The sequence below is a fragment of the Aotus nancymaae genome, unplaced genomic scaffold, assembly GCF_030222135.1.
Source record: "Aotus nancymaae isolate 86718 unplaced genomic scaffold, 86718_ANA_hifiasm-v0.15.2.pri h1tg000019l, whole genome shotgun sequence".
In the NCBI taxonomy this organism is placed as follows: domain Eukaryota; kingdom Metazoa; phylum Chordata; class Mammalia; order Primates; family Aotidae; genus Aotus; species Aotus nancymaae.
In genome coordinates, this window is record NW_026988431.1 from 23,543,775 (window position 1) to 23,558,457 (window position 14,683).

General features: G+C 38.4%; 1 protein-coding gene across 1 annotated transcript in view; it reads left to right on the forward strand.

Moving 5' to 3' along the window:
- The window catches only part of TBC1D5 (TBC1 domain family member 5), a 561,805-nt gene that overhangs the window by 419,897 nt on the left and 127,225 nt on the right, over positions 1-14,683 (forward strand). The gene's annotated exons all lie outside the window — the stretch shown is intronic.

The window sequence follows — 14,683 nt, forward strand, 5'->3', positions numbered from 1 at the left end:
TTGTTCTTGATTTGGCTCTCTCTAAGTCTGTTATTGGTGTATAGGAATGCTTGTGAATTTTGCACATTGATTTTGTATCCTGAGACTTTGCTGAAGTTGCTTATCAGTTTCAGGAGATTTTCGGCTGAGACAATGGGGTCTTCTAGATATACAATCATGTCATCTGCAAATAGAGACAATTTGACTTCCTCCTTTCCTATTTGAATACCCTTTATTTCTTTTTCTTGCCTGATTGCTCTGGCTAGAACTTCCAGTACTATATTGAATAGGAGTGGTGAGAGAGGGCATCCTTGTCTAGTGCCAGATTTCAAAGGGAATGCTTCCAGTTTTTGCCCATTCAGTATGATACTGGCTGTCGGTTTGTCGTAAATAGCTTTTATTATTTTGAGATATGTTCCATCAATACCTAGTTTATTGAGGGTTTTTAGCATAAAGGACTGTTGAATTTTGTCGAAGCCCTTCTCTGCATCAATTGAGATAATCATGTGGTTTTTGTCTTTGGTTATGTTTATGTGGTGAATTACGTTTATAGACTTGTGTATGCTGAACCAGCCTTGCATCCCCGGGATGAATCCTACTTGATCATGGTGGATAAGCTTTTTGATGTGCTGTTGCAATCGGCTTGCCAGTATTTTATTGAAGATTTTTGCATCTATGTTCATCATGGATATTGGCCTGAAGTTTTCTTTTCTCGTTGAGTCTCTGCCACGTTTTGGTATCAGGATGATGTTGGTCTCATAAAATGATTTGGGAAGGATTCCCTCTTTTTGGATTATTTGGAATAGTTTCAGAAGGAATGGTACCAGCTCCTCTTTGTATGTCTGGTAGAATTCGGCTGTGAACCCATCTGGACCTGGGCTTTTTTTGGGTGGTAGGCTCTTAATTGCTGCCTCAACTTCAGACCTTGTTATTGGTCTATTCAGGGTTTCGACTTCCTCCTGGTTTAGGCTTGGGAGGAGGCAAGTGTCCAGGAATTTCTCCATTTCTTCCAGGTTTCCTAGTTTATGTGCATAGAGTTGTTTGTAATAATCTCTGATGATGGTTTGAATTTCTGTGGAATCTGTGGTGATATCTCCTTTATCGTTTCTTATTACATCTATTTGGTTATTCTCCCTTTTCTTTTTTATTAATCTAGCTAGTGGTCTGTCTATTTTGTTGATCTTTTCAAAAAACCAGCTCCTGGATTTATTGATTTTTTGAAGGGTTTTTTGTATCTCTGTCTCCTTCAATTCTGCTCTGATCTTTGTTATTTCTTGTCTTCTGCTAAGTTTTGAGTTTTTTTGATCTTGCTCCTCTAGCTCTTTCAATTATGACGATAGGGTGTCAATTTTAGATCTCTCCTTTCTTCTCATGTGGGCACTTATTGCTATATATTTTCCTCTAGAGACTGCTTTAAATGTGTGCCAGAGATTCTGGTATGTTGTGTCTTCGTTCTCGTTGGTTTCGAAGAACATCTTTATTTCTGCCTTCATTTCATTGTTTATCCAGTCAACATTGAAGAGAAAGTTGTTCAGTTTCCATGAGGCTGTGCAGTTCTGGGTTGGTTTCTGAATTCTGAGTTCTAACTTGATTGCACTGTGGTCTGAGAGACTGTTGGTTATAGTTTCCGTTCTTTTCCATTTGCTGAGGAGTGATTTCCTTCCAATTATGTGGTCAATTTTAGAGTAGGTGTGATGTGGTGCTGAGAAGAATGTATATTCTGTGGATTTGGGGTGGAGAGTTCTGTAAATGTCTATTAGGTTTGCTTGGTCCAGGTCTGAGTTGAAATCCTGGATATCCAACGAGAAGTTCTGTCTCGTTGATCTGTCTAATATTGACAATGGTGTGTTAAAGTCTCCCACTATTATTGTGTGGGAGTCTAAGTCTCTTTGTAAGTCATTAAGAACTTGCCTTATGTATCTGGGTGCTCCTGTGTTAGGTGCATATATATTTAGGATCGTTAGCTCTTCTTGTTGCATTGATCCTTTTACCATTATGTAATGTCCTTCTTTGTCTCTTTTGATCTTTGTTGCTTTAAAGTCTATTTTATCAGAGATGAGAATTGCAACTCCTGCTTTTTTTTGCTCTCCATTTGCTTGGTAAATCTTCCTCCATCCCTTTATTTTGAGCCTTTGTGTATCCTTGCATGTAAGATGGGTTTCCTGGATACAGCACACCGATGGGTTTTGGCTTTTTATCCAATTTGCCAGTCTGTGTCTTTTGATTGGGGCATTTAGTCCATTTACGTTTAGGGTTAATATTGTTATGTGTGAATTTGATACTGCCATTTTGGTGCTAGCTGGCTGTTTTGCCTGTTAATTGATGCAGATTCTTCATTGTGTTGATGCTCTTTACCATTTGGTATGTTTTTGGAGTGGCTGGTACTGGTTGTTCTTTTCTTTGTGTAGTGCCTCTTTCAGGAGCTCTTATAAAGCAGGCCTGGTGGTGATGAAATCTCTGAGTACTTGCTTATTCGCAAAGGATTTTATTTTTCCTTCACTTATGAAGCTTAGTTTGGCTGGATATGAAATTATGGGTTGAAAGTTCTTTTCTTTAAGATGTTGAATATTGGCCCCCACTCTCTTCTGTCTTGTAGGGTTTCTGCTGAGAGATCTGCTGTGAGTCTGATGGGCTTCCCTTTGTGGGTAACCCGACCTTTCTCTCTGGCTGCCCTCAGCATTTTCTCCTTCATTTCAACCCTGGTGAATCTAACGATTATGTGCCTTGGGGTTGCTCTTCTAGAGGAATATCTTTGTGGTGTTCTCTGTATTTCCTGGACTTGAATATTGGCCTGCCTTGCTAGGTTGAGGAAGTTTTCCTGGATAATATCCTGAAGAGTATTTTCCAACTTGGATTCATTCTCTTCATCACATTCAGGTCCACCTATCAAACGTAGATTAGGTCTTTTCACATAGTCCCATATTTCTTGTTGACTTTGTTCATTCCTTTTTACCCTGTTTTCTCTAATCTTGCCTTCTCGTTTTGTTTTATTGAGTTGATCTTCGACCTCTGATATCTTTTCTTCTGCTTGGTCAATTTGGCTGTTGAAACTTGTGCATGCTTCATGAAGTTATCGTGTTGTGTTTTTCAGCTCCATCAATTCACTTGTATTCCTCTCTAAGTTGTCCATTCTTATTAGCATTTTGTCAAATCTTTTTTCAAGGTTCTTAGTTTCTTTGCATTGGGTTAGAACATGTTCTTTTAGCTCACAGAAGTTTCTTATTACCCACCTTCTGAAGCCTGATTCTGTCATTTCATCACACTCCTTCTCCATCCAGTCTTGTTCCCTAGCTGGTGAGGAGTTGTGATCCCTTGTAGGAGGAGAGGTGTTCTGGTTTCGCATGTTTTCATCCTTTTTGCACTGGTTTCTTCCCATCTTTGTGGATTTATCCACCTGTCATCTTTGTAGTTGCTGACTTTCTGATTGGATCTCTGAGTGGACATCCTGTTTGTTGATGATGAAGTTATTTCTGTTTCTTAGTTTTCCTTCTAACAGTCTGGCCCCTCTGCTGTAGGACTGCTGAGGTCCACTCCAGGCCCTGCTTGCCTGGGGATCACCTGCAGCTGCTGCAGAACAGTAAGGGATGCTACCAGTTTCTACTTCTGCTTTGTCCCAGAAGGATACCTGCCAAATGCCAGTCTGAGCTCTCCTTTATGAGGTGACTCTTTGGATATACGGGGGTCAGGGAGCTGCTTGAGGAGACAGTCTGTCATTTATAGGAGCTCAAGTGCTGAGCTGTGAGCTCTGTTGTTCATTCAGAGCTGCTGGGCAGGTACATTTAAGTCTGCTGCAGCAGAACTCATAAACCCCTTTTTTTTCCCAGGTGTTCTGTCTCAGGGAGTTAGGGCTTTATTTATGAGTTTCCGCTGTGCTGCTGCCTTTTTTTTTCAGGGCTGCCCTGCCCAGCAAGGAGGCAGCCTAGTCACTGTCTGCCTGCAGAGGCTTCGCTGAGCTGCTGTGGGCTCTGCCCAGCTGCCATGTGAACTTCCCTGCAGTCCTGTTTATATGGGTATAGTTAGAACTGCCTCGGCAATGGTGGCCCGCCTTTGTAATGATGGACTCTCTCTGTAATGGCGGGTTGCCTCGGCAACGGCAGACTTCCTCCATAGTGGTGGAGTGTCTCGGTAATGGTGGACACCCCTCCCCCACAGAGCTGGACCATCCCGGGTTCAGCTGGGCTTGCTGTGAAACTCTCAACCCAGAGCGTTTCCAATTGCTGTTTTTTTGTTTTTTTGTTTTGTGAGGGTGGGACCAGCCAAGACTTATCACCTGGCTCCCTGCCTCAGAGCCTTTTTTTTTTTTTTAGTTGAATGGTTGGCTCTCTCCTACGTGTTCTGGTTGCCTGTTGAAAAGGTGCCAGGATCTGTGTGATTTCCCGTGTGGCGACCCACTGCGCCGGCTGAAACAGCGGCGCTGAGATTCTTGGCACTTTTTTGCCTGGGAATCTCCTGGCCTGGCTCCCTGTTTCAGTACCCCCCCGCTTTTTTTTTTTCTTAATCAGATGAATGAGTGACTCTGCCTTCCCAGAGCTTCCAGAAGCTCCCCTTGTTGGCTAACAGGGGACCCAGTCTCGTTTACTCTGCACCGGGAACCGCCACGCTGGGGCACCGGCAAAATAGCCGTGCCGGCCAAAACAGCCGCACTGGCGACCCGTGGGGCTCCTCCGCCTGGGAATCTCCTGGTCTGTGGGCAATAAAAATCCGTCTGGAAATGCGGCGTCCACTCACCCTCTACGTTTTTTCACTGGGAGCTGCAATCCTGAGCTGTTCCTAACCAGCCATCTTGGATCTTCTGAGATGGAGATCTTCACCACACTACTTTTTAACTGACTTATTTCATACATTTTTCCTTAGTTATTGTGGGTGTTGGTCCTGTCTCCTCAACTAGATTGTGAACTTCCGTAGTTCACCAGAACCACATTACAATTCTTTCCTATCTCTAAAAGCATCTGAAGCTCTTCATGTGCTCAGTTAATATAGTACTTGAGGCAATGCCAGGCCAAAAGGTACCATAGAGACCTTGGAGGGGTGGATTTGTGTGCTGTGATTACTAAGAAGACAAGTGTTAGTCTTATTCATAGAACAACTCAAATAATGATTCTTTGAAAATATACTTTCAGCAAAGCCTTTTCAAAGAAAGCATTGCCTACTTTTAAAATTAAGTAGCTGAGGGCCAGGCACAGACCTGTAATCCCAGCACTTTGGGAGGCCGAGGTGGGCAGATCACAAGATCAAGAGATTGAGATCATCCCGCTCAACATGGTGAAACCCGTCTCTACTAAAAATACAATAAGCACAGTGGCATGTGCCTGTAGTCTCAGCTACTGGTGAGGCTGAGGCAGGAGAATTGCTTGAACCTGGGAGGCAGAGGTTGCAGTGAGCTGAGATGGCTCCACTGCACTCCAGCATGGCAACAGAGTGAGACTCCATCTCAAAAAAAAAAAAAAATTAAGTAGCTGAAATTTTCACATCTATTTTTTATTGATTTTATTTATTTTGTCATTGACAAGTATCAAAAAACGTCTATTTTAAACATAACATACCTTTTATTTGTCTTATAAATTGCATTAATAGCTAAAACACTATAATTAAATGTATTTATAGACTTTCCTTTTTTCTCTTTTTCTCTCTCTCTCTGAGACAGAGTTTCACTCTTGTTGCACAGGCTGGAGTGCAGTGGTGTGATCTCAGCTCACTGTAACCTCTGCCTCCCAGGTTCAAGTGATTCTCCTGCCTCAGCCTCCCAAGTAGCTGGGATTACAGGTGCCCACCACCACACCCAGCTAATTTTTGTATTTTAAGTAGAGACAGAGTTTTGCTGTGTTGGCCAGGCTGATCTTGAAGTCCTGACCTCCGGTGATCTGCCCGCCTCAGCCTCCCGAAGTGCTGGAATTACAGACATGAACCACCTCGCTCAGCCTAGATTTTCTTAAAAAGAAAATATTTCTCAAATATTTATTGCCTTTTTAAATGTGCTTTCTCTTTGAACACTATAAATAGAAAAGTTTCCTTCTTGACACTTCTACCCACTTCCTGCCTTGTTTTTTCAGCCAGCGTAAGTAAGCGTGTTACAATACTCTACTATAATTTTCCTGTTTTTGGTTGGGATCTCTTTAGCCATTTTCTGGCCTGGCATGTGGCATGGCAGTTGTGGTCTCTTTGTGATTTCAAATATTCTCTCTACTTATTCTTCAGCCACTGTCTGCCAGGGTTTCCCTCTGTCCTAATCCAGAATTTCTGTTTCTCTATTTTCTAGTTAACAGCATGTTTAACATCATATTGATGTCAAAATGCAGTTTATTTCAACTGCAAATTGTGTTTGTCTTTTCTGGACAAGCTTTGCTTAACTTCAGTGACTACTGATTTTAAACCTCATGGTAATGTCACAAAGTTTTATCAAGACACAAATTGATAGTCTTCTTTTTGAAGGAGTCTTTAAGCACTTCCTGACTACTAGCTGTCGTCCCTCTGAGACAGAAAATGGTGTCAGTTGTTTTTATGATTATATCACATATGTATATTAATGTACCCTGTTACAAACACCATTTTATACTACTTTTATATCTTAGTTTAACAGTCTCCTCAAGTTTCATTAACAAAGGCTGATATACCATAATACCACATTATCTGTTATTTGGGGTTTCTTTTTTAATGTTTTGTTTTAGAAAAAATATGAGTTGGATTTTAAGGAAGGTCCTAGGTTCAATACAAAACTAAGTGGAAAATATAGTTTGCATATACGCACCCCCAGATACCTATAGCCTCCCCCACTATCACCATCCCACATCAAAATGATACATTTTTTATAGTTGATAAACCTGTATTGATACAGCATTATTGCCCAAAGTTCATAGTTATACAGTAGGGTTCACTCTTGTTGTTATACACTCTGCGTGTTTGGATCAATGTATATAATGACATATATTCATAGTGTCCTATATACAGCAGTCCCTCTTTATCTGCAGTTTCGGTTTCCACAAGTTCAATTATCTGATATCAACAAGATTCAAATATATTAAATGGAAAATTCCAGAAATAAAAAAATGTGTATGTTTTAAATTGTTTCCCATTCTGAGTAGCATGATGAAATCTGTAGTCACCCCACTGTGCTCTGCTCTGGACATAAATCTTCCTTTTGTCCAGGGTATCCACACTGCATAAGCTACCTGCCCATTAGGCACTTAATAGCCATCTTGATTATCAGAGTGACCATTGTGGTATCACAGTGCTTGTGTTCAAGTAACCCTTGTTTTACTTAAAGCCCTAAAGCTCAAGAGTAGCAATGCTGGCATATCGTTATAATTATTGTATTTTATTATTAGGTATTATTGCTAATCTCATCATAATTTATAAATTACTTGAATTATGAATTAAACTTTTATCATAGGTAATGTATATATAGGAAAAAGCTTAGTACATATAGGGCTGAATACTATTTGAGGTTTCAGGTATCCACTGGGGGTCTCGGAAAATATCCTAAAAATCCTCTGTGTTCTGCCTATTCATCCCCACTATCCCTCTAATTCCTGGAAACTACTGATCTTTTTACTGTCAGAATGTCATATAGTCAGATGAATGAAGTATGTAGCCTTTTCACATTGGCTTTTTTTTGCTTAGTAATATGCAGTTAAGTTTCCTCTGTGTCTTTTCATGGCTTGGTGGCACATTTATTTTTAATGCTAATATTCCATTTTTTAGATATAATACAGATTGTTTATTCATTCACCTACTGAAGGACATCTTGGTGGCTCCCTCATATACAAATCAGACCTCCACCCACTTTTCTCCTTCCACACATCCCATTTCTCCTTAGTGCCTCTGTCATAGGAGCCACCCAGTATCCTGCCTTCATTTGCTTCCACATATTGTTGGCTGGCACCTCACTGACCCTAAAGTCTTCCAGTTTAGGAGTTGTCACAGCCCTTAGTATTTGAAACCTACAATAGGTTTGAATTAATCTTATGTTTAATTATTTGAATTATTATTTGAAATCTACAATAGGTTTCAGTTAATCTTATGTTTCTCTTCCACTGGAATGTGAGAGAAAGTTGAGATTGTTTTAATTATTTTAATTAATTTTTTTAATTTTTTAATTTCTTTTCATGTTTTTAGAACTTAACTCTGCATTTTAAATAAAACAGGTGTTTACTATAAATATTGAATGAATGAATACAATCTAACACAAAAAAGAAGATATTGTCAACACTTCTTAAATACCTTCTGTACTTCAGCCATTTTTACTGACAATATATATTTCTGATTAAGGCATTAAAAATCACAAAACACAGTGAAATAAAGTATATGTATAAATGTCTATTTTCAGATAAAACTAATTCCCAACCTGTGGTTCTTCTTCATTTCAATTAAAAATTAAGAGAGTCAAATGTATAAATCAGGCTTAATTTTTTTTTATTATACTTTGAAATTCTGGGGTACATGTGCAGAACATGGAGGTTTGTTACATATGTATACACGTGCTACGGTAGTTGGCTACATCCATCACCCCGTCATCTACATTAGGTATTTATCCTAATGCTATCCCTCCCCCAGCCCCCTGCCCCCACAACAGTCGCTGATGTGTGATGTTCCCCTCCCTGTGTCCATGTGTTCTCATTGTTCAACTTCCACTTATGAGTGAGAACATCCAGTGTTTGGTTTTCTGTTCTTGTGTTAGTTTGCTGAGAATGATGGTTTCCAGCTGCATCCATGTCCCTGCAAAAGACATGAACCCTTCTTTTTTATGGCTGCACAGTATTCCATGGTATATCTGTGCCACATTTTTTTTTATCCAGTCTGTCATTGATGAGCATTTGAGTTGGTCCAAGTCTTGCTATGGTGAACAGTGCTGCAATAAATACACATGTGTATGTGTCTTTATAATAGAATGATTTATAATTCTTTGCGTATATACCCAGTAATGGGACTGCTGGGTCAAATGGTATTTCTAGTTCTAGGTTCTTGAGGAATTGCCACACTGTCACTATCTTCACAATGGCTGAACTAATTTACACTCCCACCAACAGTGTAAAAGCATTCCCATTTCTCCACATCCTCTCCAGCATCTGTTGTCTTCTGACTTTTTAGTGATCACCATTCTAACTGGCATGAGATGGTATCTTAATGTGGTTTTAATTTGCATTTCTCTAATGACCAGTAATGAGCATTTTTTCATGTTTCTTGGTTGCATAAATGTCTCCTTTTGAGAAGTATCTGTTTATATTTTTTGCCTACTTTTTGATAGGATTGTTTGTTTTTTTCTTGTAAATTTAAATTCTTTGTAGATTCTGAATATTAGCCTTTTTTCAGATGGGTACACTGCAAAAATTTTCTCCCATTCTATAGGTTGCCTATCCCATGATAGTTTCCTTTGCTGTGCAGAAGCTCTTTAGTTTAATTAAATCCCATTTGTCTATGTTGGCTTTTGTTGTCATTGCTGTTGGTGTTTTAGTCATGAAGTATGTCCTGAATGGTGCCGCCTAGGTTTTCTTCTAGAGTTTTTATGGTGTTAGATCTTTTGTTTAAATCTTTAATCCATCTTGAATTAATTTTTGTAGAAGGTGTAAGGAAGATATCCAATTTCAGCTTTCTGTATGTGGCTAGCCAGTTTTCCCAACACCATTTATTAAATAGGGAGTCCTTTCCCCATTGCTTGTTTTTGTCATGTTTGTCAAAGATCAGATGGTTGTAGATGGGTGTGTAGTGTTATTTCTGAGGCCTCTGTTCTATTCCATTGGTCCATATATCTGTTTTGGTACCAGTACCATGCTGTTTTGGTTACTGTAACCTTGTAGTATAGTTTGAATTCAGGTAGCATGATGCCTCTAGCTTTGTTTGTTGTCACTGGTTTTGTTTTTTTTTTTTGCTTAGAATTGTCTTGGCTATGCAGGCTCTTTTTTAGTTTCATATGAAATTTAAGGTGTTTTTTTCCAATTCTGTGAAGAAAGTCAATGGTAGCTTGATGGGAATAGCATTGAATCTATAGATTACTTTGGGCATTATGGCCGTTTTCACAATATTGATTCTTCCTAACCATGAGCATGGAATGTTTTTCCATCTGATTGTGTCCTCTCTTATTTCCTTGAGCAGTGGTTTGTAGTTCTTCTTGAAGAGGGCCTTCACATCCTTTGTTAGTTGTATTCCTAGGTATTTTATTCTCTTTGTGGCAATTGTGAATGGGAGTTCACTCATGATTTGGCTCTCTGTTTGTTATTGGTGTGTAGGAATGCTTATGATTTTTGCACATTGATTTTGTATCCTGAGACTTCGTTGAAGTTGCTTATCAGCTTAAGGAGATTTTGGGCTGAGATGATGGGGTCTTCTAAATATACAATAATGTAGTCTGCAAATAGAGACAATTTTACTTCCTCTTTATCTGTTTGAATACACTTTATTTCTTTTTCTTTCTTGATTGCCCTGGCCAGAACTTCCAATACTATATTGAATAGGAATGGTGAGAGAGGGCATCCTTGTCTTGTGCCAGTTTTCAAAGGGAATGCTTCCAGTTTTTGCCCATTCAGTATGATATTGGCTGTGGGTTTGTCATAAATAGCTCTTATTATTTTGAGATAAGTTCCATTAATACCTAGTTTACTGAGCATTTTTAGCATGAAGGGTTGTTGAATTTTGTCAAAGGTCTTCTCTGCATCTGTTGAGATAATCGTGTGGTTTTTGTGTTTGATTCTGTTTATGTGACAGATTACATTTATTGATTTGCATATGTTGAATCAGCCTTGCATCCCAGGGATGAAGCTGACTTGATCATGATGGATAAGCATCTTGATGTGCTGTTGGATTTGGTTTGCCAGTATTTTATTGAAGATTTTCACATCGATGTTTATCAGGGATATTGGCCTGAAATTTTCTTTTTTAGTTGTGTCTTTGCCAGGTTTATTTTATATTTAATATATGATTATTTGTTTTAATATGCCATTTTATAGCAAAATATAAGAATTTATGCCTTTTTCTAAATATTCGATATTCTTGGCATTTTACACGAAGGACTTTTTTCAGTTTACTCAGATACCCCTGTCATACACTTGCTAAGAATGTAAGAAAGTATAAGACATAGTGGTGAAGAGTGAGGCTTTCAGTCTACACATACCCAGGTTCAGCCCTGTCTTTGCTGTTCAGGAGCTCTGCGACCTTGGCTGTGATGTTACCTACTCTGCACTACCTCATCTATAATAGAGAGTCAACGATAATACTTTCCTTAGGGGGAATTAGGAGGACTCATGAGATCTTTATAAAATAATATGACTAGTTTTCAGGCATATTATAGGTACTTGACAAAGTGATAGCTATTTTGGAGGAGTCAGGTGAGAAATTAAAGGAAGTCTGTATATAGTTTCGTGTTTTGTGGTAGTTTCAGTCTGTTTTATTATGTTGAGAATTAAAGTATATCTCAATATGAACTTAAATAATTTGAAAATACTGTTACATGCATTTACAAATATTACAATTTTAAGTGTGGTTAGTTTTGAGTTATGTGTAAGTTATTGATCCACATTGCTTTAAACTTTCTCAAAACAATTACTTTTTCTGCATATCATTACTGATTTCACTTTTTAGTTTGTTTGTTTGTACCTGCCGAAGAAACTAAACCATCTCCAGACCATTCCAGAATAGTTGTGGGGCACATAAAGGTTCAGACAGAGAAGTCGGCTCTGCCTCATGTGGAAGTAATCCTTTTCATCAAGGATGAATCGAGCAAGATAGGGAACCGTACCACCTAGCACATGGGCCACTCACAGAAACCCTGTAGATAGAGTAAGCAGTATTGTCTTTATTTTATAAATGGTAAAATAAAGTTTCAGTGAAGTTGGACAGCTTGCCTAAATTCACCATATTATAATGACTAGGCCAATGATCTAGTCCTCATTCCAAATCCATTATCTTTTCTTAGGTACTACTTACCTTTGCTTTACCTTCCTTAAATCAACTCTTTAGAATGTGGCTTTAGTATTTTGTTGTTTTTTTTTTTTTTGAGACGGAGTTTCGCTCGTTACCCAGGCTGGAGTGCAATGGCGCGATCTCGGCTCACCGCAACATCCGCCTCCTGGGTTCAGGCAATTCTCCTGCCTCAGCCTCCTGAGTAGCTGGGATTACAGGCACGTGCCACCATGCCCAGCTAATTTTTTGTATTAGCAGAGACGTGGTTTCACCATGTTGACCAGGATGGTCTCGATCTCTTGACCTCGTGATCCACCCGCCTCGGCCTCCCAAAGTGCTGGGATTACAGGCTTGAGCCACCGCGCCCGGCCAGTATTTTGTTTTTAAAGCATAAACATACCTCATTTCAAATGTAGGTAGATACTAAAACTCAGTAATTTTTCTTATCTCTCACTTTTTCCTTCATGTCACTGCCCTGCTCTGATAGAATAAATATTGGAGAAAGAACAGTATTACAGATTAGTTTAGTTTTTCATGTTCAATAAAAGCTTACTGTAAAGTTCAAAACTAAATTCTTGTTGTCAGATCCTTGCTAGTTTATTTTTAAACAAGCTTGTATAATTCTCTTCTACCTGCTTTAAATTGGCTGTAGTTATTCAAAAGGAGATTTAATACTTAGTATATGTTATTTCAAATTAAGGGTATTTCTAAAAGTGCAGATTTTCATTAGCAAATTAGAGATACCATTGCCTGAAAGCAGTGAACTTAACTTATTTGCTCTTATGTTCCTAGTGCCAGTGCCTAGCATAGTCTGTGGATATCTGGCATTCAGTAGATGCCCAGGAAATGTTCATTGCATGCAGTGATTGGATAGATGGATAGAAGGATGAAAGTGTTACCTTCTTCACTTGTTCTGCAAGTAGAATATTAGTACATTATTTGGCTTCCCTTGTATATTTTATAGCTTCTGATAGCTTCAAAAGTTTTAACAAGTTATAGTAACAGGATTATTGCTCTTGTCTCTGTCTATCTGTATATTTATATCTAAATTATGCTATTCTATGGAGTTCAAGACAAGCCTGGCAACATAGCAAGAGCTTGTCTTTTCAAAAAACTTAGAGATTTGACAGGCATGGTGGTATGCTTCTGCAGTCCGTCCTAGCTACTCCAGAGGCTGGGGCAGGAGGATTGCATGAACCCAGGAGTTCGTGCAGTGAGCTGTGATCGTGCCACTGCACTGTAGCCTAGATGACAGAGCAAGACCCTGTCTCTTAAAAAAAAAAAAGTATATAAATAAATGATTAATTAATCAATCAAACTGTTCTGGAGATTAGGTTATGCTGATCTTCTAGTATACTTAAAACTACTTCACTAGTAATACTTTACTAGTTTACAGTATGCATCCATTGTGTCTCTTGATTTTCAAAACAATGGCCTTTCAAAACAAATGTCTTGTATTAGAGTACAGACTCTGCAGCTGGACTTCTTGGGTTTCCAATCTTGCCCCTCTAGGGAGTCACTGGTAACTTGCGCAAGTGACTTAACTTCTCCAAGTATCAGTTTTTGCATCTGTAAAACAAAGAAAAGAATTTTGTTAGTTTCATAAGAATGTCATAGAAATTAAATGAGGTAATGTAGGTAAAGTTCTTAGCATGTGGCCTGGCTTAGAAAGCTTTTAATAATTCACTGTTATCTTAGTTGTAGTAGTAGTAATAGCTTCTTGATATTACACATCTACCCTTCTGTACTGTAATTTTCTCCAGAGTAAGGACTCTGTTTTGTTTATCTCTACATCCTCCCTTAGCATAGGGCCTGTCATGAATGAGGTAATTCAACAAATAATTATTGGATTGAGTGAAGCAGTCAAATAAATATTTTCAATCAAAAAGTTGTTTTCCAAGCAACTAAACTTAAGCTCACAGAGGTTACCCGAACTGGTTTTAAATAGCTACTATAAATCAGTCTCATAGCTTATATCATTTAATCTTTAGGCAACTTGATGAAAGGTTCAAATAAAGCCCCAGAATTCACACCTACATCTCTGAGTCATGAGATCAGAAATTTTTCCACAAAATTTTCCTACCTCTTTACAAAATGTGTAAGAATTCTTTCTTGGTCAAATACTAATATATAACTTCTTTTTGAGTTATAAGATGAATTGATTAAGTCTTAATTACTTGCTAGATCTCAAAGAAAACTGTACATAAAAACATTATACTGTTCTCAGTATCTTAGCTTTTGAATTTCTAGAGAAAAAGGGACAGCAGGTAACTAAAGGTAAATATGAAAAAATGAACAAATAAGAGTCTGAACAGATACAGAAAGGGTAGGGTAAGTGAGTGCTTTACAAATGAAAGCAGATGTATGAAATTACAAGCTGTCATATCAGCAATGGAAATGAAGATGATAAAGTGGTTCCTTACATAGATTATAATTATTCATTTTGCCCAGTCCTGTCTCCTTTCCCCATAGTGCTCATAGGAGGGGGAGAAGTAGGAAGTTATAGCAAGAAATGATATTCCAACAGCAGAAGAAAAAATAATCTGAAAATCAAAGATATTTATAATTGTAAATTATTGCTTAGTTTTTGATTTGTGTTGTTTCTATTGAATCACAGTTGTTTTCTTATGGAATATTTTTCAAGTAACTGGCTAATGAAAAGGCTTCAGTTGCAGCCACAGAAGTTAGAATTGTAACGTTTCTTCACCATCAGTGCTGTGGAGGCCATCAGTGTGGTTCACAAAACAAGCATTGTTAATGGGCCCACCTGTGACAGCAGTGGCAGATAAGATTGCCAAGAAGTAAAGTAGTTTAC